The sequence below is a fragment of the Haliotis rufescens genome, unplaced genomic scaffold (genome assembly GCF_023055435.1).
Source record: "Haliotis rufescens isolate VD_foot unplaced genomic scaffold, xgHalRufe1.0.p SCAF_4, whole genome shotgun sequence".
Lineage (NCBI taxonomy): Eukaryota > Metazoa > Mollusca > Gastropoda > Lepetellida > Haliotidae > Haliotis > Haliotis rufescens.
Window position 1 is genome coordinate 25,874,301 of NW_025964112.1, and position 26,707 is coordinate 25,901,007.

General features: G+C 38.2%; 1 long non-coding RNA gene across 1 annotated transcript; it reads right to left on the bottom strand.

Annotated features, from left to right (window-relative positions):
* Positions 1 to 21,899: 21,899 nt before the first annotated feature.
* Positions 21,900 to 23,678, bottom strand: LOC124119783. Its single transcript, XR_006858709.1, has 3 exons — positions 22,890 to 23,678; positions 22,412 to 22,479; positions 21,900 to 22,101 (listed from the first exon to the last, which is right to left on the bottom strand). It is a non-coding gene; the product is annotated as an uncharacterized LOC124119783 (long non-coding RNA).
* Between the last annotated feature and the right edge of the window lie 3,029 nt (positions 23,679 to 26,707).

The window sequence follows — 26,707 nt, forward strand, 5'->3', positions numbered from 1 at the left end:
AGTTGAAATTTTGTATGTGTAAGAAGACAGTTAAGTTCTAGATACGTAAAAATCCCCAAGGGCGTAGGCTCAATGACCAAGGGCAGATAACTGAAATACAAGTAATTTTTTAAGCTATATTTTGCCCTATTGCTAAAAAACCGCGTATCCGATTACTTTCAAACCTTGCATGTGTCTGCTGCTTTAGGTGCTTGATATTATTTGTTCTTTGACTTTGGTCATTGGTTACTTGGTTTGGCAGCCATATTGGATTCAAGGTTTTCAAAGGGTTTTTTGGGTACCTGTCTTCAAATCCCTACTCCTCTGAATTCACAGCATGAAATGCATTCAAACTTTCTGAGACTTGTCTCCATACACAACACAACAAATTGTCTTCACCGATTTTAGATATCTTTTTTAGCTGCAAAATTGGATTCAAGGTTTTCAAGGCAAAACACAGACAGTTCAAGTATACGTACTGAATGAAGCGCTCATACAATATACGATTTACCCCCGTTCACTGGCTTTGACTCCACAGCAATAGTCAGTCTTGTCGCAAATGTCTTCCGCATAATGTATACTATCCTTGAAGATCAGGGTTAGAATTGGTCTTCAGAAACCCATTCTTGTTTTAAGAGGCGAGTATGCTTGTCTGACTATGCTAGGCGATTATCGGTATCGGGTGGTCAGGCTCCCTGACTTGGTACTTCATTTCCCAAATGCCAAATGCTGTCATACAATACTTTTGACAGCATTGTGAAAAGCAAACCATTTGATGATTCGAACATGGTCTAGGTCGGAAATGGGTTTGGAACACTCTGGGTCACGCTGGCACACTTCAGTTTCGTAGCGGCAAACGGTGACTATCTTTTGATGGATTTGGTACAAGTAAACCATTTGAGGATTCGCACCATGGTCGAAGCCAAACATGGGTTAAGAACTCTCTTGGATACATGTGGGGATGTCTCGCAAATAGTTCCTTACGTTTGACGGCATTGGTTCAAACAAACCATCTGCGGGTTCGAACATGGACGGCGTCTGAAATGGGTTTAGAACATCCCGGGACATTCTCGGACACGTCAGTCTCGTAGCTGCGATGTCTCGCAAGCGTTTCCTTACTTTTGACGGCGTTGGTACAAGCAAACCATATGCGGATTCGAACATGGTCGAAGTCAAACATGGGTTAAGAACAAACTGGGACACCTGTGGTGATGTCTCGCAAACGGTTTATTACATTTGACGGCGTTGGTACAAGCAAACCATATGCGGATTCGAACATGGTCGAAGTCAAACAAGGGTTAAGAACACACTGGGACACATGTGGTGATGTCTCGCAAACGGTTTATTACATTTGACGGCGTTGGTACAAGCAAATCATATGCGGATTCGAACATGGACGGCGTGTGAAATGGGTTTAGAACATCCCGGGACGTTCTGGGACACGTTACTTTTGACAGCGTCGGTACAACCAAACCATTTGGGGATTCGAACAGGTGGGAAACAGGTTTAGCACTTTATCTCAGCAATGCGACAGAAACCCGGGGCACTGACGAACTCAGAACGCTAATCCTTTTGACTGGAGGTCAACTGACAAAGAAGTTACAGCCTGTTAAAGAGTCACCAAGCCGAAAGGCTAAAGAGTCCCAGTATTATTGTTCAATTTAATACATTATTATTCCGCCGATTTTTTTACCAAAGCTAGCATATGACCACTGGCTCGATTTTGTTGAAATTATGTATGTGTATCCAGAAACTTAAGTACCAGATACCACAATTCCAAGGCCGTAGACTCAAAGACCAAGGGCAGATAACTGAAAAACAATAAAAAAAATTCAAACTTTGGATGTGTCTGCTGCATTAGGTGCTGGACATTTTTTGTTCTTTGACTTTGGTCATTGGTCACGTGGTTTGGCAGCCATATTGGATTCAATGTTTTCAAAGGGTTTTTGGGGTGTATGTCTTCTAACGCATACTCCTCTGAATCCACTGAATGAAATGCATTCATACTTTCTGAAAATTGTCTCCATACATAACACATTTTTTGAAGATGTATTTTGCACTATTGCTCCACAACCGCTTGTCCAATTAATTTCAAACCTTGCATGTATCTGCTGTTTCAGTTTCTTGACATTTTTTGTTCTTTGACTTTGGTCATTGGTCACGCGGTTTGACAGCCATATTGAATTCAAGGTTTTCACAGGGTTTTTGGGTACCTGTCTTCAAATCCTATCTCCTCTGAATCCACTGCATGAAATGCATCCAAACTTTCTGAGAATTGTCTCCATACATATCACATTAAACTCTGTTAGTCGATTTTGGATATCTTTTTTAGTTGCTGCCATATTGGATTCGAGGTTTTCACAGGGCTTTTTGGGTATATGTCTTCAAATCCTATCTCCTCTGAACCCTCTCCATGAAATTATTTCAAACTTTCTGAGAATTGTCTCAAACGTTTTTCGATATCTTTGTTAGTGACGGCCCTATTGGGTTTTGATTTTAATGATTTTTTGCACGGAAATTTTACTTTAAAGATCATATCTTGTAAGGTACTCCACAGAATTTATTGAAATTTGACAAGAAGTTAGTCGGACATATGTACTTCATCTTTTGTTCTTGCTTGCATGCTAAAAGTAACACCGCTTGGTGGTAATATTTGATTAATATTTGGGACACTCCTGGAACACGCCACTGTAGTAGCGGCGATGTTGGGTGACAATTTTTGAACGGATTTGGTACAAGGAAACCCTTTGAGGATTCGAACATGGACGTTTGTGCGCAGTGTTACTTGGAGGCCGCCATTTCTGCTAGCAGCTTTAATTATTATTATTATTATTTTTATTACACTGTCATGTGGTTCAACAAGGCGTAGGTGAACATTCGACTGAAGCACGAGCAACTTATCAATGACTTACAATCAGAAAAGTAGTCCGTCATCATCTGACCTCGGGTCATCACCATGGAGTAGCCAGTCCCGGGCCTGGAATTCCATCTCACACATATGTTTGATACCAGTTATCTCAAATGGGTTTCTCACCCACAGGTGTGTAAGAAATGTCACTGACCCACTTTTACAAATATGAAAACGTCATAGAACAGACCAGATGACGTCACTATTGAACGTAACGTCACATATCCCTACCATATGACGTCAACTAACAACGGGCCACACTCCGTCGCAGTGGTGACTCAGCATAACACCACTGCCACAGGCTAATTTGCATATCACGTGACCGGACTTTTCTCTTGTTTGTAAACAAACGCGCTTTTTTCAGAAATCAGTATAGAACGGACTAATGCAAGTATTTGGGGGCGCTTTACATATTGTTTTGCATAACTATATAGATATGCTACTACAACTGCGACAGTGAGTTGCATGACAATATATATTTATGCATCAAAGTTACCGTGTCGCTAGCTCTCCGTTTGGCTTCGATGACAGCACGTACAACCAATGTAAACATAGGATAACTACGCAAAAACAAGTAGATTTTTACGTATTTGCATACTTTCTCAATGAAAGTTAACCATTCGTTGACATTTGTTGATGAAAATGTGTAGACTTGTCAAACATGAAACGGATGAAAAGCATATGCAATATCTTGAATGGACTGTGAAAGATGTGACGATTCGTCACATGGCGCTGGCCTGTGGCAGAGGTACTATGCTAGCTGGCTGCTGGCCGCATGGAACTCTGGGTAGGAGAGTGACAACGGGCGTGATAATGGCCCTTCGTCAAGCATTATGAGGGCATTTTCAAGTTACAGTGGCCCGCTCATTTCTGATAACATGCGGGCGGTTTACTGATAATTCTATCCATTTTAGCTATAATTCTTAATAACCACAGAGCGGTTTAAAGTTTAACATGCACCAAGAACAAAAACTTTGCAACATAAGACTTTGATATGTAGTTCCAACTTTTAACGTTTAACGACGATGCAGAACCGTTGAAGAATCGAATTTTAATGCTCTAGATTTCTGTATTCCGTTTCTCCTGGCGTTTTTCACCAGCCAATGGTATGCACTGCACTGTCTCCCACACTACCACAGCTGAACTCATTAGTCCATAGCAGATAAACACAACCGCAGTTCACCCCAAATCTATACACAAAGGTCACCTACTAGTTTATTAAATCCATATACAACATATTTAACCCAGATCATCCAATAACTGTCAGATTTGGCACTTTGAAGTATTTACATATCCAGGTGGACATTAAGATGCATCCACAAATCCTCTGTATGATGTGTATGTGTCCTTCCTACACCAGACTGTGATCTGACAGATTTTGAAAATGTCATTTTATGGCAAGTCAAAGATATTGTACGACACAAGAATGTCTTCGTATCTTCAAGGGTTCTTTATAGAAAACATTGAAACTAGGTATTAACATTCTACCACGACTACGAGTAATACTCGAATTTGATTAGACAATCAATGAAATTAGACGTAATCAAGTTGGATTGAAAAATGCGTCTGATTTTAAGACCGCTTCACTACACACTTGCACAACACAGTCGCACCGACGTGGCTGATATCAGCACAACAGATATGATGGATTTCGGAATTTTTTAAATCGGCATTTTTCCCTATGTATATGGTCCGAACCTGGCAGAAATCAGTGATGATAAAGTTAACTCTATCCTCGCCAACCTAAACAGTTCAGGTCAATTGAGCCCAGAAACTTCAGCATAACTTAACATCGTGAAAATATACTCAACAACAAAAGTTCCTGTGACACCAATATTTTAGTGTATTTTTCAAACAAGTAAAGTTTGTTTTCAATATTGTAGTACATCTATGGAATCAAGTCACAAAAACGCAACTGCTACAGTAGTATAGGTAATGGTGATTCTGCCGCAACCCCCACTGGAGCCAGATTTTTATACCTATACTGCTACTACAGGGGGATTTTTTTATGTGTAAATGATGATGCGATTCAACGATCGTCATGACTCGTATTAAAAGAATCATCAATATTAATTAATAATGGATAACATTTACTATAGCCCATGAGGATATTGGAAAGGTATAGGAGCAATAAAAAAATTAGCCACTGCGGCTAAGGTATCTAAAGATGTGGCCAAGGATTGGATAAAGAAACAAGCGATGTGGCAAATCGCGCAACCAATCCGATTTGGTCCCTTAAGATTTATAACATTAGTCGGTTGGTTATGAAAGAAGGAGAGCCTATTCTTTATTATCTTAAAGATGGACCGGGCAGAGCACTCTTACGAGAAGAGTTTTTCATAGTTCCCAACGATAATGTATTACCACCATAACCATAAGCATAGGTAGTTACACCATCCTTATCAATCCATCTCTTTGTATCTAAGGGAAATAATGATGTCTTGTTCATTCTTAATCCATATATCCTGTAATTGACACTTCTTAAAGAGTTCATCTCCTGTTTGAATGTTCTACCATTGAGTAATGCTTCTTTATACTGTTCGTGTTTGATATGCTTTTTTACTACATACTTCTTAACGCCCTTAGCTTTTCTTATCTCCCCATTATCGGACTTCTTTATAGACTACATCTTAGGTCTTAATCCGACATACTCCGCAAAAGTGGTCCCAGCACATTCATCCTTCATCTTACCTAAGAACTTTTTATTTACTACGCTGTGCAGTGGATTATATCTATTTTTTCTGCCATATCTTTATACACATCCTCGGTTTGTATTTCCATCAACAAAGAATCTGTGTCGGTATATAAAACCTCGCATCTATCGCCCGTATTGCTTCTTAAGTTCGTTGTAATAAAAGTCATACATTAAGTGTTTTGACAAGTCAAGAATACTCAAACCAACGTACACTGGTCTGTTGAATTTTATATTACTCTTCAGCATATGTAGTGCGGCTAAGTCGTTATCAAATATCTTGCTTCTGTTAAAACCCGGACTGGCTATAAGTTTCCTGAGCCTTTCTTCCTCATTAGATCTGACTAATTTAACATCAACACGCTTTCTTATATTCTCCATAGTTTTACCAAATAATGAGTTATTCATGAGCTTATATAGGTTCTTTTTTGAATCGCTGGTAGCCATCTTTCTTAAATCTGTGTTCAGCCTTATATAGGGCTCCATCCAAGGGCTTTGATCAAACTTTAGAACTCTGTGTATTTTCTTTAGTTTCATACCTAACGATAGATACAACTGGAGATTTCTGTAGTGAACTATATGTTTTGTCTTATCCATCAAATTTGGTACGAGTTTTTTTACGTCAGCTAACCTAGTATTACCCATCAAGGAGTGTCCGACATCCAATCCTTATTAACCATTAATCTTTCGGGAGCAAGCGGATAACTGTTATGGTCTTTGTGTTACTCTGTTGAATATTCCAAGTCAACTTCTAGTATGTACCCTGTATCGGAATCTGTGGGGATCGATATCACATCGATATCGATATCATTCACCGACCCACTCAAAACCACCCATGGGTAAAGGTTTACTCACAGCCCATCCATACAAATTGTTGGCGTTGAGATATGATATGTGCGTGTCGGGTTTACTTGGATCATATCCTTCCATTAATTTATTATTAGCCTTAGAATACCTTTTCGGCATCATCGATATACCACCTCTTAATCCTTTCTCAATAAACAAGTGCATATCGTAATCGGTGAGTAGTTTTAGTTCTACACCGGTCTTCTTCAACAATGCATCCCACGATAGTCCGGGACTGGAATAGTACCATGCCGGGTCCAAGCCGTATTGTTTTAAACATGTCTTTCTAAATATCTTGAATATATCGGCGAGTAACAGTACATCGGTTTTTAAGTACAGATCGTGATAATCACCTAAATTCTTACAACCTAATTCATCCCAGATCGTCAGAGCATGTTCATAATCAGCATCTGTTATTTTAGATTCTGTTAAGTTACTATAGAATGATTCAAGAGGTGGTAATTTAGTTTCGTCGAATCTAGACCAATCATCCATATATTCGTAAGGATATACACCTTTTCTCAGCAACAAATGACGTGCTAAACGATCTGTATATTGATTTGTTATTGCAAAGTCATCGGGATTGTTCGCATTAGCTAAATTGTCCAGGGTAGATAACAGAAACTGTACGGAGTCTATGAATCTATTCTGCTTTATTCTAGCTTTCCCATCCTTGTCTGTATAATGTATAGCTTTAGTCAACGAGAATGATATGTATTTTTCCATATTATTAGGAATGCATATTTTTAGTTTCAAGTTACACTCATTATGCGCGGCTCCCCGATAATAACATGTGATGTGGAAATGATATCTTACGGAATCCCCATTCAGGGGTTTATAACAAACATGACACCTCGTTGACTTCTTATAGGCCCTCCAATCATCTCTCATCATACACATGGGTTTCTTAAGCGATAAATTTTCCCTGATTATTCATTCTCTCTTCATTTTGTAGATATTCTAGGAAATTTTCCGCTGCATCAGGACCTCTGTAAATCACGGGCGGGTTTATTTTCCCCATCAGACCTTACAACTATATATCCAAACCAACAAGGAATATGTTTGTACTTAAAACTACATTCAGTATTGCGTTCTGTATTTTCTATAGGTTTCGATAAGTGCTTCGAAGTCAGCGTAAATTACGAACGGTATGGCATTTGATTACAGTAATGTTCAAATTTTAGTATATTTTTACCTCTTTAGGCATATCAATCCTGAAAGCAGTCTGTCCAACACCTTTGCAGTCTTCTTTATGCTCTTCTTATCGATTTTGTCTGCTGTACCCATGCAGGCATCTTTCACAGAAATATTTCTTTCCTTCATGTTTTGTTTGATTTCATAATAGTCTGCTTAAACTCTTTATCCATGTATAATGATATTTTCCATCTTTTTTTATCAGAAATGAATTGATTCTTGGAACATGTTCTGGGGCGGAGCTTATCCTGTGTACAACAATTCCTTTAGAATGTCAGAAAACATATATAGCTAAATTATTTTGCTTTTCAGCCTTATCAATTTATGAGATTGGTGTAGGTTCGTCTATACCATCAAGGTTGAGTCTGTCGTTTTGAGGATAGCTAGAAGGTCTATTTGCAATTTTAGAATCTTCGGGGAACAATGCACATCTTATCATCATTCTGAAACAGTCATCGCCTTTATTACATTAATTATGGCTTTTTTGTTTTTATAATACAAGGGTAAATCTATATAAGATCCACCTTTGAAAGGCATATAATTTGCTATATATAAATATAAAGTATCGATTTTATCCACACCCCAAACTGAACCTCTATTAGTCCAGCGTTCTAAAGTTTCCTGTATCTAATGATGCGTTTATAGTATCGGATTCAGTTATAACTTCTTGATTGCTTTGGAAATAAGGTTCGGTATATTCAGTGCTATCATCTGCGTTACTTTTACTCAATGACATTTTAACTGTCAGCTGGTATTTTATACTATTTAAATCATCTAACTCCTCGTTAATTTTGCTCGATACGATGGGCTTAACATTATTAACATCCATGTTGGAATTAATATCCATCTTCCAACCTCTTAGATATTTTCCAACGCCAGCTGTGGGTACATATTTAACTCATCAACTGATTGATTATTTTTATCATCGGGTTGATTATTATCAACATTCAGTTATAATCAATCAATTCAGCTTTTCTCATTCGAGAATAACCTCTCAGCCCACTTTTTTTCGCTTGAGCTTTGAGTTCTCTAACAGTCCGAGGTTTGTTGTATTCTAAACCGAGTAAATCAATCAATTCAGCTTTTCTCATTCGAGAATATCCACGTAGACCACATTGCTTTGCCAAATCTTTCAGCTCTCTGACAACATAAGTCATTGTGATATATAACTACATGTGAACTAATCTCTAATTGGTTTGAATTCTACCCAATCTATTGATCTCATTTCAGTAAGCCTTTTTCCTGTCATAAATAATTTGAAACCGTTTCTTGTCAGCACCGTGACTCTTACATAAACAGTAACTACCTTTGACCCCAATCCCACATACAGAACACAAATAATTAATATGCCCTTTACTAATTGCAATGGAATGGATTCCACAAAAATCCGCCATACAGCTTTTTCCACAAATTTGTGATTGTCCCATGCGTATGAATTTACATCTTGATGTGCCCCTCGCCATTGTGATAATATACACTTCTAGTATCATTTGCCTAATGCGTGTTGTAAGCCAAGTCCTGCCCAGCCAAACATAAACAGTCAGTCAGTCAGTCAGTCATCGCAACATAGCGGAGTAGTCAGGGTTATTAATAGCTGAGTAGTCAGATCAACATAGCTGAACAGCGAGTCAGCGCTATTTATAGATTAGCAGTCAGGGTTATTAATGGCTGATATGCAATAGATCCATGGTTTATGTGTAGTTATTGTATAACTGAGAATTACAATGACTGATAACCCAAACATTATAAACGCTATCTCAGGGTCTTTCTGAGCCTCTGACGGTGAATAAAACTGACTTATTGTTGGTCTTCGTATTGGGTCAAGTTTCTTTCCATAAACAAGGAAGTATTCGTGCATGGCAGATTCAACATTCTTAAACATTTGAATTGAATGCCCCTCTTTACGCAGTTCATCATTAATAAAATCTAATCTTAATATCCTATTCCTGGCCCATTGTGACTGGGCTGTTTCGAGTTGTTCTAATACTTTATTATGTCTTTTCTGCTCCTCTCCTCTCATACTAAAAAATAAAAAATTACTCCCTGAAAACGCTAAGCATTAACAATAGCTCCACCGACCATCATCACAATTGATGCCATATTCAAATGTTTAATATGAATATAAAATATTCAAATGTTCAATAATATAAAATATTCAAATGTTTAATTATTTCATTATGTCTTCTGGGATAAGTCCTTGTTTGATGAGCATATCTTTTGTTGCCATTGCCAATCCTATATGAAAAATCATCATACCGATATCATAACCATTAAAATCTAGCTTGGGTGGTGTGGCTTTAGTAATCATTTTAGCCATACGGGCATAGCCAATGGCCAAGCCGCTGAATGATACATTGCGTTTACCAACATTTTACCGCCTGTAACTGGAGTAGTCATTGCCTTTATAACATTATTTGAGGGCTTAATTCTAATTGAACTTGTTGTTGTGATTGTGCAATAGCTGGTGACGTTTTCTCTTCTCCGGTCTTATAAAACAACCATACCGCTGCTATTGCAACAACCCCTAGTGTATAGGGAGCCCAGGAGCCGACTATGTTCAATATTTGAATTATGTATTAGTTTTGCCTTCCTCGCTAGCGCACCCTTCTTACCAACTGCGACATTTCGAGGATTCTTGGTCACTCTGGCTTGTTGTGATTGTGCAATTGCTGGTATTTCCTTACTCACTTGTGATGCAATCGGGGTTTGTATTTCCTCGTTCACTTGTGATTGTGTTTCCACAATCTGTGGTGTCACTTGAGTCTCCATTATTGGTAAGTGGGCACGTATGTTTAATTTGACAATACCTAGCCGTTATTAAAGCGGTGGTCACCGGCGCTAAGAAGATTCCATATCTATGATAAAACTCACAGCTTACTGCGTTTATAGCGTGTTCGATGAATGGGTCTTTCTCTTGAGATTCGCATAAATACGGGCGATGTTCTGCTGGGATGGGAAGAAAGTACTAGCTATGACTGTATATAGTTGTAACATAACCGACCCTATTGTTTTAGTCATGGTAGCTCCCAGTCTAGACTCGTAGCACGTACAGTTTTTTAATTTCTTCATCAGTCATGTTATCAACTTTTTCAGTGGTATAATTTTCACACAAATATTGGGAACATTTTCCACCGCGAGTCTTTCTCTATGTTTATCTAAAGATTTATCTACATGTTGATCAGATTCTTTGAGCATTTGTTCGATAAGTTCGTCGCATTCCATAATGTTATACCTAAGGAGATATTTAAGTTAAACATAATAAAATATGACATATCCAATACAGCCCGAAATAATAAACTGTTGTAAAAGAATGAGCATTTCAAACCACATTATTACATAAAAACCACTAATGTTCAATTTATCTTACTTTTGCTATATTTTTGCTCAGCAGTTACTATATTTTTGCTCAGCAGTTGCTATATTTGCTATAATTTTGCTCAGCAGTTGCTATATTTTTGCTAAGTAATTGCATAAGCAGCTGGTTTATCGGTTTTTAATATGCATTTCAATGTTTCATTTCTGCTAACAGTTTTCTGACTTTATCTCGTTCGAGCTTGGTATGAATAACATCATTTTCGCGTAGACATTCCTCAAATGAATCTCGGTCTTTGCAATGAAACAGGGCTACCCATTTGGTGTGCTCTCTGAGATCTTTCAGGACAGAGTTGTATTTTTGAGTAAGTACCCAAACGCTATGCTGAGTATGTTGAGCGGAGAATGCTAAATATGAAAGCATATCTTTCTTCTTGGTAAGTTCTTAACTCGCACTGCAGTCGTCTATTATGAAAAGGGTTGATTCTCCTTTGTATTTTTCGTGACACTCATAAACAGTCTTGTAAACGATCGCTCGGATCAACTTTGTACACCTCGGGATCATTCATTACCCAATCTATGGATAGGTATGTTTTATTAACGCTTATAGTCGGACACAAAATAATAATATGGTCGAAAACTTCCTGATAATGACTTTGTAAAATATCTAGAATAAAAGTTTGCCGGCAGATGATAGCGCAGTGCTGTTCTTTAGGTAAAAGATTATTAATAGATCGCTTGCACGAATCTTCCATTCTGTATATTAAGTTGCTCGTCCATAATCCTCGACAAATATATGTTTAATTTATCTGTATAGTAACGCCCTCACTAGCATTTTCTATTCTCCGCCCACTGCCGTGTAGGTTGTCATCGTCTGTTGTTCACATGTTGAGCCATAGCGCATACTTCATGGTAAGGAATTGAGCCATCGATACATCCCCGAGAGACAGATCTTTCACAACCGCATTATTTTCTGGGCTTCGTGTTATAGATGTTTTTAATCTCATCCCACTGTTGATATGCTCGCATACCTTGATAGTTGATAAGGCACGCCCTCGATAATCAATTCTACTTTTGTAATCTTGGGATTGTAGAACTTCTTGGTATCTCTTGCAAATGCATCAGAGGGGTCCTCGAACAACATAAAAATAGCCATCAACAATCTAGCGGGGACGTTTAGATTGATATTCCACGTCATAACTCTTTTGTTCCTGGTGATCTTTCGGTGTCGAAGCCGGCGATCATACAAAATGGCAAATTCAGGATCTGTTATCATATCGTACTCCAGTGAGATATTGCCAATAGAATAGCTATAACCATCTTCAGCGGCTCTGCTGTAGTCATTAAAAGTGAGTTCGTATTCTAACCTATCGCCTAGGGATGTTTGATAGAAGGGCATGTGACTATCTAGTAATTCAAAGTCTAGCAGAATATAGAATCGGTTAACTAATGCATCAGCAACAGCCTTATCTCCTACGACGGTATTATTGCCACAATCAGCACCTATACGCAGTCTCAATGTATTCTGATTACAAATACCTTGGTACTATAAGTTTTTCCGTTCTTTAGCCATTCTCCAGAGATCCATGTAACAGAAGTATACATCGCTGTCGTCAATATTCAAAACTTCATTGCCGCTAATTTTAATCGCGATTTTCTTAACAATCACACGACCTATGTTCTGAACGAGCTCTCTGCTAGCGTCGGTAAAATTCAAACTAATTGTAAATGATAGTCGGGCAGTTCCTGGAACTAACACATCATGTGTGCTGAGATTAGGAAAGTGAACCAGAAGTGTTTGGTTCTGATCAATGGTACTCGGGTTATTAGTTATAGTTACAGACTGGTGAATTGCTATGATCCCTGATGGATCCCGAAGTAGGTTTAGCTTGCGTCCATATTGCGAAGACATTGTTATATTGAAATTATGTAACCTTATGTTTAATATAAAGATGGATGATTTTAATCTAGATAACTTTGATAATCCGAGTACAATCAAAGAGGGTACTGATGAAACCAGCTTTATGAATCTTAATGATGAACTTTTGCAATCAACCTTAAATGATTATTATGATGTCTTAAAAAATGACAAAAAATATGTTAGTACTATTGGTCGTGACTAATCAAAGTTTACGATAGATAGTAAAGGAATATTGGGACTGCGTGGCTCTCCGGATATTGATCTTATGAATTCTCATACTTGTTAGCCCCTAGCCTTGTCTACGATAGCCAGTAAACACGGCATCAACACTGTTGGTGAAGAATTAGGTTTTGTAGACTACTCACGAGAAACACTTTCTGCGAAGACTACTAAGGTTCTTCAGACTGTGCATACTGAACTTGGTGTCATAGATAAAGATAATTTGGAAGAAAGCTCGAAGCTGGTCTCAGACAGACTCAGAGAAATCCACGTACTATAAGGGCTGTTTTTTCATCGATATGTTGTTGATTTTTAGCGGCAATATGTGGTGGCACTTGTGGTTGTGCGTCAGTAGAACCGTCAGTAGATATCTGTGGTTTTACTATTCACGTTCCACCTGTGTTTGTTTGCGTTATTAATTCGGTGTTAATATCTGAATTTATACATGGTTATTGTTGTTTGGAAGCAATAACAATTTTATTATTATAACCGATCACTTGACCGATCTTAAGTTCCATATTACTCGGAGACATGTATAGTCCTGGCGCATAAACGTAGTCTACTTTGGATTGAGCGTACTTTTATACATCTTGATAACGCTTTATAGAAGATGGTATGTCAACTGGTGAAATAATAGCATCCTCCACATTTGCGACAAACTGTTTTTGCGCATCGAGCACCGTCCCAGAACCAATTATTCCCATTCCTGTTTGCAATTTTGCACCAAGAATTGCTCATACATAAGTTCTTATTGATTCATTAACTCTTACAACTCCAGGGCTAGTAAAATTATTTTCTGTTTTATCATTAAGAAATTCATTCCAAGCGTTTGCGGTATCGTTTACTTGCACCAATTTTGTAACAATATAAGCTAAACCACTCTTAAAACTTATAAGATCTCCTCTCCAATCGTTACTCGAAAGTTCCCAGCCATGATTAAGATTATGCAATCTTACAAAAAGATTGTTTTTCTGTAACAGCTTAAATGGATTGAATGGTAAATGAGTTTTTTTAACTATATCATCGCTTTCTGCTTTATCAGTTTTTTGTCCACTGTACAGAACACCTAGACCATGGTTAAGTCCTTTAATACACCAATCTTTACTCGTAGAAATATTAAATTCCTGACAAATACGCTCATACGCGAACCTATTGTAAGGATTATTTGTGGAATTCCATGCCTGCAGTAATGGAGCACTAATTTCTTTAAGTATACGTCTTATCTGATAGTACACATGAAATGATAAAACAGACTTATTTAGTTCAAATCCTGGAGCATAAAGAGATACACCACATCCTGTTGTGGCACACCATATGGCAAAATTTAACTGGTTCTGCCAAAATTGCATCGGATTTTGGAACCAATCATGCACCATTTTATCGCTAGTTGCCGTGACCCTGTATTTTTCAAAGATATCAGGGAATTTAACCAAAACAATTAGCACCAGAGGCACTTACTAAAATCGACTGATTAGTAATGTAAGTTTATTTCATATTTAAGTTATGATATAGCATCTTTGTATATTTAATATGTATGTTACACTCCCGGGAATAACAAATGGTCAGTCTATTCAACTGCTTCATACTATCAATAACTCGGCTGGACAACTTGAAGTCGATATCTGCGGGATGTAACGTATTACCAACAGTGGACCAATATAAATGATGCGAATAGAAATAATTGGTTAAGAATGAGTGAAGAAATAAACATTATTATACCTGATGGGTATTACAGTGTATGCTCACTCAATGATGAAATTTTTAAGCCTATGGGAGCTAATCTCACACAAAATGAGTCGAATAAGATGCTGAAATTAAGCGCTGGAGATGGTATATGGTATACTTCTTGGATGGGGCAAAGCAGATACAATTGGATATGAAGTTGAATTAGTAAACAGATTAATATCAATCAGCACAACATTGCATGGAATCAAATTACCCGATTTAGTTCCCTATAAAGAGTTGTGCATCCATCTTGATCAGATCAGTACAACGGATAATATACTGAACCAAATTAAAAACTTCACCATCCTAAAATTGTAATACTTTGACCAGTTATCATTGTTGGCCCTTATTGTGTATTTAAACAGTAATGGCCACGTATTGTCTTCAGATAACACCCGTTTTTGTGCAGGTGAATTGATCAAAATCATGTGCACAGCACTATAGTGGAAAAGTGTTTTTTCACGTGCAACTGGTCACGTGGCCATAATACCGCACATGTTTTCAGCCATACTTGTTAGCAGTCATTAACAAAAAAAGAAAAACACAAGAAAACAAAAGTCTTTACGGCCATTTGACATGCCACGCCTTTCAAATGTGCAATGGACCCAGTTTGATCTTCCAACACGACAATGCCAGACCCCACACAGCAATTTTGACAAGGAATTTCCTTCAGAATGCGGGATTCAACGTCATGGACTGGCCGTCAAGGTCTCCCGACCTCAATCCCATCGAACACGTCTGGGATGCTCTTGGCAGAAGTCTGCCCACTCTCCAGAACCAACCACAGAATTTGCAAGATCTTGGCACCATTTTGCAGCAACAAATGCGTCGTCTTCCAAATCATATGTTCACAAGTATCACAAGGTCCATGCGGAGGCGTTGTGTGGCAGTTGTCAATGCACATGGTGGCCATACACACTACTGAACTTGTGTGCCATCAGATTCTCGTGCTTGGGACTTATGATTTAAAGGGTTGATGTTATTACCGAATACCGTAGGTGCTTGGAACAAATTATGGTTACCACCGTTAATTAGAATCCTTCTTTGGACATTAATGATTAAAACTTACCTTCTCTGATACATTTGTCCGTTGTATATCATATATAGGATTACTTTTAAAAATGTGAAGTTTTTAATTTGACTACATATTATAAATAATGGTTGATTTCATATTTAACTTATGATATAGTATCTTTGTATATTTAATATTATGTTACACTCCCAGGAATAACAAATGGTCAGTCTATTCAACTGCTTCATACTATCGATAACTCGGCTGGACAACTTGAAGTCGCTATCTGCGATGTAACGTATTACCCACAGTGGACCAATATAAATGATGCGAAAAGAAATAATTGGTTAAGAATGGGTGAAGAAATAAACATTTTTATACCTGATGGGTCCGTTTCATACTATCGATAACTCGGCTGGTCAATTTATAGTCTCTCTATGCGTGACCCGCAGTGGACCAATAGACGTGCTGCGAGATATAATAATGGGTTATTCGTAATTGATGATTTATTCAAACCCATCATTATACCTGATGGGTATTGCTCACTCAATGATGAATTTTTTAAGCCTTTGGGAGCTAGTCTCACACAAAATGAGTCGAATGGGATGCTGATTTTTATCGCTGGAGAAAAGGGTGTAAATATTGAATGGGGCTTATCAGTTACACTTGGACTTGTAAACTCCGGAGCAGGAATAATGGCAGAAATACAACTGGAATGGAATTAAATTGCCCGATTTAGTTCCCTATAAAGAGTTGTGCATCCATCTTGATCCGATCAGTACAATGGATAATATTCAACTAGAAAGTCCTTCTACTCTGCTAAGAGCTATTCCAGTCAAAGATGAGAAATACAATAGCGGTAGAACGGAATCTCTCTCAACATTACAATATAAAAAATTAAAGCGTGGTATTATTTCAGACCTCAAAATTTCTGTATTAGATGTAAAACATCAACCTGTACATATAGGATACTTGTAACACTCCATATTTAAAATAATGGTTGATTCATCAGGCCCTGGAACACTCAGACAATGTAATAAAATTGCGCTTTCCGATCTTGGAGGCACAGAAGGATTCGGTAAACCCAGTATCGATGGCAAGTTATACGCTTTACACTTACAAGATAATGTATTCAAGCGGAAAGAAGTTACATTCTTAGGTAATCTAGGAGATTTAAGCGATGTCAATGTTAATAGACTCCATAAAAACACTTCATACAATCTTACTCGCAACGATGATAATAAATGGACTATGATCGACAAAAAAATCGATTGGCTACTGAATATCGTCATTACCCCACCGTATGTGATGATGGGTATAAGGCACATAATTTAACTAAGATAAAAAATAGTAGGATCGTACTCGGGGCTTATATGCCATCAAAACGAAAAAGTGTGTTAGTCGCTCCCCTGCCAGAAAACCCAGGTCATATGTTATTGAGTCGTTCAGCTGTAAAAAATGTTAGTTTAAATTTGGTTACTGAATTCAATGTTATCAAACAGAACTTGAGTGCAATACATAATACTTCTACGCTTATTATTGAAGTCTTGTTTGGAGATGCACCAAAAGATGCCTTCGAGATATTACCAGGTCTATCTATTAAATGGTTCAAGCAACATGAGCGTCGACGTTGTAGTATTATTTATGTAGGAGCATCATCCGTTGCAATCCTTGAGGGGGTCCAAATTATTAAAAGTGATACCATTTCTCTTACTAAGATATTTATGCCGTATAATATACATTTAATAAGGCTGATGTATACTCTCAAAACACTGAAGCAAGACCAATTAAAGACTATTATATGATATAATAATATACATTATGGGTTTATATCCGACGCTCGATGAAGCATCTGAAAAGATGGATACTGTTGATGGATTTCGATTACATCAAATAAGCGACATAAAACATCGAATAGAGAAGGATAGGGAGTTGAGACTTGGATTGTATAAAAAGTATCGCAGAGCCGTGAATGCTCTTGACGGAGTTGACACTGCGCTTGTAACGGCTTGCATTGGACTCAGTGTAGCCGGTGTTGGTTCATTATCAACTATGATTGCCGCTCCTATCATACTTGGCATGGAAATAGCCGCCAGAGTCTCAGGACTGGCCGGAATAGCGATAAAATTCATTTCTCGTAAGTTGCAAAAGAACATTAAAACATGAAGCATTAAAACATGATAATATTCGGATACTCGGCGAAGCAAAGTTGAACAGCATTGAGGATCATATTTCAACAGCACTGGCTGATTGTAAGACTGAGTGAGTGAGTGAATATGGTTTTACACCGCTTTTAGCAATATTCGAGCAATATCACGGAGGGGGACACCAGAAATGGGTTTCACACAATGTACCCATGTCAGGAATTGAACCCAGGTCATCGGCGTGACGAGCGAACACTTTAACCACTAGGCTACCCGACCGCCCCTGATTGTAAGATATCTGAGGAGGAGTTTCATTTAGTGCTGTCAGAACTCACCAAATACAACGTACTGAAGAAGGAGATTCGATCAAATTCTCGTCAGACCAGTGGTATAAGCAAAGACGAGAAAAAAAGTTCATAGAACAGTGGAGACAACAAGCGCGTCAATTATTCCGTGCCAAAACCAAAGAACTGGTTGGAGATTGAAAATAGATTGCTTCCTATCGTTGGATCACATTTAAACGAATGCTTACATAAGTATATAATAATGGAGCCAATCAAATGGCGAGAATTACCACAGGGTATATATTATATCAGTGATGTCAAACCAACCAAATACGGTCATCAATTGATTCTGTCCAACTTAGAAAAAGAGTATATAGTCTGGTCTCCTAGTAAAATGAATGAAGAACTTAGTAAAAATGTTGAGTATTACTTTGTTCAAAATAATGGTATGCATATGAGTAAAAATAATAGAGAATATTTTCATTACAATTTAGTTTAATCTCATGACGATCATTGAATCGCATCATCATTTACACATAAAAAATTCTCCCTGTAGTAGCAGTATAGGTATATAAATCTGGCTCCAGTGGGGGTTGCGGCAGAATCACCATTACCTATACTACTGCTGCAGAAAAGCATGCATCCCATGCAAAAGTTGACTTTTATGCAAGCCCCATGCATTTCACTACCCAAGAATGGGTAGAAAAACATGTGCGTTAACGGGATTGAATATGCATTGTTTATCATCGTGCTAACAACCACTCAGAAAAACAACAAAATTACGCAATTATTCAACATTACGAAATTCCACGCCTGTCCGAAAATGAGCGTCTGCGAGCCATTGGTATGCTTGAAGCAGGATCGAGTCAACGTGATGATGCAAGACAATTTAACGTCCACAAAATCACCATTTGGTGTTTATGGCAACATTGGCAACAGACGAATGCAGTCAGAGACCATCCTCGGAGTGGCAGGCCAAGCGTAATCAATAATCGACAAGACAACTGGATTCGAACAACACACCTACGAAATCGATTCCAGTCAGCAACAGTGACTGCAAGAAGCATCCCTGGCCTTCGATGAATATCTGCACAAACCGTACGTCGTCGACTCAGATGTGCAGGGATTGTCGCCAGAAGACCCGCCAAACGTCTAATTTTGACAGGAAACCACCGTCAAGCACGTCTACAATGGTGCAGCCGGCATCTACGCTGGAACGGCCATGCAGTGGGGACAAGTTCTATTCACTGACGAGTCTCGTTTTCACCACAGCCACAGCGATGGACGGATTCGAGTGTACCGACGTCGAGGTGAACGTTACGTCAATCATTGTATCATGGAAGAATATCGGTTCGGGGGCCGCAGCGTTATGGTATGGGGTGGGATTACAGCAAGACAGAGGACCCATTAGATAGTAGTAGAGGGAAATGTCAATGGACAGCGCTACCCAGACGAGATCATCGGCCCTGTTGTTCTACCGTTTTTTGCGTCGTCATGGCCCAGGCATTACCTTTCAACATGACAACGCCCGGCCTCATATTGCTCGACTTGTTCAGGATTCTCTTCAACAAAACAACGTGAATGTCATCACCTGGCCGGCTCGCTCCCCTGATCTCTCACCAATCGAGCACATGTGGGATGAGATGGATCGGCGCCTTCGACGTCAACCATGTGTTCCAGGAACACTCCAGGAACTTCGAAACATGCTCCAGCAGATATGGACCGATATCGCACAGAACTTTGTGCGACGCCTGGTCCATTCCATGAGACGAAGATGTGTTGTTTGCATCGCAACCAGAGGTGGACACACAAGCTATTGATTTGTAAATTGACATTTTGGCATGTTCATGTTTTATATGAAATCACGCATTTTCTGAAGGAGTCTTTTATCTGTTGCGAAATTTTTTTTCAGATTTGGTAAAAACCATAACTTTGCATTAAATCTTATTCAATGTCACAGGAACTTTTGTTGTTCAGTATATTTAACATTGAACGACAATAATGTCTTCTTAAATGTGTAGACATATGTTATGAAAACATCTTTTATCTTTGTAAATATTGCATTAATAAAAATAATAATATTTTATACAAGGTGACAAAAGTACATGATCATTTTTCAACTAATTTATTATCAGAAATCACAGAAAGTTCCATCCCAGAGAATGAACAACCTACATTGGCACCAACAATGCCAAAGAAGGAAGAAACAACATTAATCCGCGTTGACAAATTGGACATGGGTTGATCGGCTACACCTGATAAAAAAAGATAAACGTCTGGAATTATTGAAAAAGCGAAAACAACTAGATTATCATGATTATCCGCGTTTTGTTTACAATTGTTGGTTTTTTTGTAATGTTTTTGAGAATGAAAATCATATTATATTTCAATGTCCTAGGTATGAAGATAGCCGAAAGGTTTTTCTAGAGGAGTTGAGAAAAAAGATTAAATCATTTGTTACTATAAATATGTTGTGTACATCAGATCAAAGTGAGATTTTATATTATTTCTCCAGATTTCTATATACCATTTTCAGTATCAGAGGGGATGTCTAGTATTTTTACAGTTATCACTATTTGAAATGTTTCAGGGTTCACTGTACTCAGAAAAGAAAACAACTAACTGAAGCGTCTGGAAAATCTTAGTTTGTCAGATTTATATAACACTTTATATAATCCCATCACTGTCAGTATGCTATCTGTTTCTATATTTATATTGAGGTTTATTAGCTAATAGAGCGCATCCAAAATATATTGTAACTATGGGTCATGTGGCCTTCTTTACTGAATAAAATTCTGTCTGTCTGTCTGTCTGTTTACAATTATATAATGAGGCCTGTCATTAACCAGCTAATTAAATAGCCTACAGTCTAGATCTGTATTTATATTTATTATTATTAATGTATGTGTACAGACCTGGCTTCCATCAGAAGTAGTTTGCATCTCTTGTTTCTGTAGGAATAATTTATGAATCTGTTTTGCAGAACATATTGTTTCATGAGATAATTTAATAAAATAATAATAAAAATCTCGCTTATATAAAATAAGCTGGTAAATTACATGCCTCATGATGAGACCCGTGAAGATCCGGGGTAGAATAGGTCTTCAGCAACCCATGCTTGCCGTAAAAGGCCACTATGCTTGTCGTAAAAGGCGACTACCAGGATTGGGTGGTCAGGCTCGCTGACTTGGTTGATGCATGTCATCGATCCCAATAGCGTGAATCGATGCTCATGATGTAAATCACTGGATTGTCTGGTCCAGACTCGATTATTTATAGACATGGGTTGCTGGAGACCTATTCTATCCTGGATCTTCACGGGTCTCATCATGAGGCATGTAATTTACCAGCTTATTATATATAAGCGAGGTTTTGAACTGGGGGATCACGATGTCTGTTTTTCCGGCCAAGAATATCCCAGAGATGCTCAATCGGATTAAGATCCGGACTACAGGCCGGCCAAGGAAGAGTGGCAATAGCTTCTTGACGCAAATAAGCCAAAACTGCCCGAGATCTGTATGGTCTAGCATTGTCGTCCATGTAAACAGGTCTTGTCTTAAGAGGATGGTTGTCAAAAAGACGGACTACCACTGGACGAAGATCGGCATCTTGGTATTGTTGGCCATTCAGGTTTCCACGAATTGTCACCAGCGGAAATTGCAACCGAAGGAAACACAACCCCATATCATGACAGACCCCCGCCACATGCTAAGGTCTTCTGGATGTTCCTTGGTGCAAAACTAGTGTTACGTTTGTCGCAGAGGCTTATGCAGGGTAATGGAGACACAAAAGCATGCTGTTTTTACAACTGGATTTATTCCAATGATGGTCCACAATCAGTGGTTATGATGATGATGAAGAAACCCTAAAACACAATATTTACAAAATGTAGGCAAATATAACCAATAGATCATTAAAAGAATACTGCCATTATATATCTATTACATGTGTTTGATATACCAATCAATAAGATATAATGTGAACGCTTACTTTACATTTAGTACGGTAAAGCATGTTATGGCGGATATCTCCTCAGTGAGGATGATATCACTGAATACACTACAAAGCAATTAAATAATACTATATTAAGCAATATAACATTACAATAGTATAGACAATTATGCCATGACATGTTGACATAAAATATACGTATAACTAAGGGAAGTAACGCTCACCTCGTCTAAGGGACGGAGGCCAAACCACCAGATGGCATCAAAACTGGTCATGCAGTATCTTACGTGACCTGATAAATGATATATAACTACATGAATCTTACTGGTATGGTAAACATCACATACATTGTAAACATGGCATGTGAAACTCATCTAGCAGTATAACAATCAACATTTTTAGGCATTTCATATGTATGATAAAATCAACAATTATAATGTTTTGATATTTTACACTTTCATGATAAAATAGTACCAATACATGCTTAAATCTAGTACACTCATTTTGCATATACCTCAATGGTAACATCTTACAATATTTAAATACATATTGCACTAACATGAATATACTGATAATTCATGTTTATAACATATACATGATATACTGTTCTTATGGAACATAAATGACTTAATATGAGTGTACTAAAGTACATTATATATACTAGAAACCTAAGTACAATGATAATAAATATATTTAACTCACCCCAAACTGAACTGTCCTTTCCCAGTGAGAGTTGTGACTAGAAATGGTGCACATAGTAAAGGTATGAAGTACATTAACCAAGGTGGTCATGTGACGCGAGAAATACAAAGCCAGGCCAAGCTGACCGGCAGAGAACAATAAGCTAGGCTGAGACCGCAGTAGCCTTAACACAAAGAATCAATCACCACATGTTAGATTATGTTACTGAGGTGTGAGTTAGTGGACTAAGTAAACTAATTTATTTAATAAATACAATAAAATACCTATGTTTTGGATAAGTTTATACTAAACTACTTTTAAAATAATCCCAAATATATACATCCTGCCACACGTTGCCTTCAAACACGTATTCGACCATCAACAGTTCGTAGCAGCATTCGACACTTGTCAGACCAAGTTCCATTGACTTCGGCAGACGATTCCACATGTGCCTCTCGGTCAGTTGAGGACGTTTTACTGGTCTTCTGGCGTTATAACCAGCCGCTCTGAGGCGACGCCTTACAGTCATCGCCGAGAGTCTCTGATGGGTAATCCACTGCAGTCTTAAATCTGTTGAAGTGGCAAATGGATTTCGTCTGACTATCCTGAAAAGACATCTATCCTCTCTGTTCGAGGTCTTTCTTGGCCTACCAGACCTATGCCTGTCACTGACATCATTGGATTGACCATGGTTGACAATCAAACGAGTGATAACACTGTGATGACGACCCATTTGTCTTGCAATGGCCCTGCATGACATGCCAGCATTTTTCATGCCTATCACTTGCCATCTTTCAGCGTTTGTTAACTTTCTCCTCACCATGCCTGATTTTCAACCTCTATTGGAAGGGGAATCTCCCACAGGAGCAAAATGCAACCACGTGTCTGAAACGTGAATTTCACTTTTTATATGGTAGGGGAACTGCAGCAACACGTAAAGCATGCTTTCCTTGTGGTATCTGGACAAATTTGGGTTCATGAAACTATGGAAGCCTAATTCAGTCATACATCATCATATTTCGTATTTCTGATTCCCACACGTGAAATCTAGAGACTATGAATATGATGGCGCTTAACTTTTGTGTATGTGTATAGTAAGCCGGTTTCTGTCCTGTTTGGAGGTTTTATATAACCAAACTGTTACTTATTTACAATGTAAACATTGTTGCATTGAACAAATTGTTGTTTGTTTTCTTCTGACGAATATTTTGTTAACGTTACAAGGTTAAAAAAACACAATTACGAAAGGAACTTACCATCCCTTTCACAGACGAGTTCAATTCGCCTCTCGTGCCATGACATGCAGATTACCCACTGGAACAAAGGAGTTTGATTTTAAATTGGTCATGGCAGAATGGAGATAGATGTACTGTGTTTGAAAATTAGATTTATGTTAGACCGAATTTATAGTATCTACATTAATCATTTGAAACCTTACACTACTGCGTTCAGTACTAGTTAACTGAAGGGTTCGGTTTCAAATAAAATTTTGAGACTGTCAGTTCCGTCTAACATTAATCTAACTTTCAAACACAGTACGTTTATCTCCTAATTAATATTGCCTGGTGCATATTTTTGCTCTTGGGTGCATGTGAAAACTTAAACGCTTTGCTGTCAGTTACATCTAAAGATTTCTTGTAAAAATACTGAAAGAAGCATCACAGAAACGTACAAATAAGCCCAATTCGGATTTTTGGTTGATGCTAGAGTAATGGAGATTGTTGTCGGGTAGGCTTTTTTCAATAGGCATGGTACTTTTAGAATTAGTGACCTCTGTCATGATTCTGCTTTTTGTTCTCTGGAAAACTAGGGATGTTCGTTTTCCATTACTGCTTTCATTTGTGGCAGAGAGACAGCATTGCATAATCTTAGTAGAAAACGTCTGCAGAAACTCTAGAGTGTGTGTGCATCATGTCAAGATATGGTGTTGGCTACCATTGAACTATAAAATCTAACGAGTACAGGGGCCGTTTCAACCTATATGGTAATAAATGAGGACCAGTACGTTTTTGGATAGCCAAAATATTAGGCAGTATAAAGATATCATCTTTTTCATCACAAAGCTCCACGAAATCTGAAAAACACCGTTTATAATCTGCAGCTCAGACAACACTCATCCGAGTTTGACCAGTTTTTGTTACTGTATGATTTTTTTATTGTAATCTCCAACTACAGCATCATACTTCTGAAGACTAGGGAGAGAGAAATAGAAGATAATTCTTATGAACAACATATTTTGTTCCTGACTATTCCTCGTATCTTCAACGGTTATGCATAGAACACATAGTAATTAAGTTGGCTGTGTGTATCAACATTATTTGTTGCACAATGTTTTTTATCTTTGGTTCGTGTTAAAGAAGCGCGACTTAGCGGCTCTATTTGATTTTCTGTTGTCTGATATAGTCTCATGCAGTGAAGATACTGAAAGAAGCGTCTCATTAATACCCCCTACTATCGCGGACCCCTTTCTCCGCACGGGTAAGTGGAGTGCATTGGAGCGTGAGCCACGTTAGCTGTACAGCCAGACAGGGTCGGGCCATAGCATAATCATGCATTAAAAATGCATCTCAAAAACATTAGCAAATGGTAACAAAATGGAAACATATTAAACCGTTCATACCTGCAATGATGTAGTTGCATTTTCATTAAGTTTGGAGACAGAACTATTAGCTAGGAAAGAATTAATAATAAAGAAATGACATTTCAGATTCATAATCAGAATGTTTCCGGACATTTTGTATTTATCGTAGGATTTTTCCCACATTATCGTCGATTAGTTAATGAATAATGAATGAGGTAAGATACTTTTCATTTGTATAATCAGGAAGTGAGGGATGCTCAATCTGGCACGTAGGCTTTGGTATTTGTCCGATTATGACACTCCTGAATTCATGGTCAGATGTAACTTTTAACAAATCGAACTTAGGCATTGTTACGTGTGACAAAGAAAGTCGACCCCTTTAAAAAGTTGCGTTCAGCACTAGCGGTGGTGCGCGGTTTGGCAGTGACTGAGACGGTTCGATACCAGTCTGTTTGTCCAGTATAGGACGAGTCTAGCTAGTCTTATGTAGAAGTTGTATTTAAAAACGGACTGGAGTGTTATTAAAAGTATGAGTATAACCCGTGTGTTGTGCTTATTCCTATAGTGAGTGCAACGGCGGGTACATGAATGCTAATGGAGACATCTTGACTGAGATTACCTGATTCTGACCAAGAGAGTTGGTAAGTCAGGGCTTACCTTGCCTATAACGACACGGAATTACAATAAAATAGTAGTAGAGCTCAGTTAACCCCAAAACGCAGTTACGACATGGTGGAGTCTCTCGGTTTCCTTGAACAAAATGTTTAAGACGATCCCATTCTTTGTTTTTGCCTGTTGTCGTTCCGATAGTAACGTCCATATGCCGGCCATCCCTACTATCGCAGACTGCCTTTCTCCGCCCTTCATTCCCTCCCCGGCCCTCACCCATACCAGCAGACAGGACATCAGTTTCTGCACCAGCCTGACCAACAACATCATTGACGACGGCAACCAACTTCTCAACAGACTAACCTCACCAGTGGTAATAAGTATGTTTTCTTTCATTCTGATAGGTGTCTCCCGCGCAAAGCACAGTCTCAACTTTGTAAGACAATTTGACAGTTTAAAGGAGTATTTAGAGCTACGTATCAATCAGTTTCCCCACCCAGCAGCAAGCAATTACAGTCACGACCGCGCTGGCAACTTTTCCACTGGGCTGAGCAAACTCTTGACAATACTTATTTTGAAGTCACATAAGTCACGGAGCTTCATTTCACCATGTGATAAGGAATTGGTAATACTATGGGAGAACAGGTAG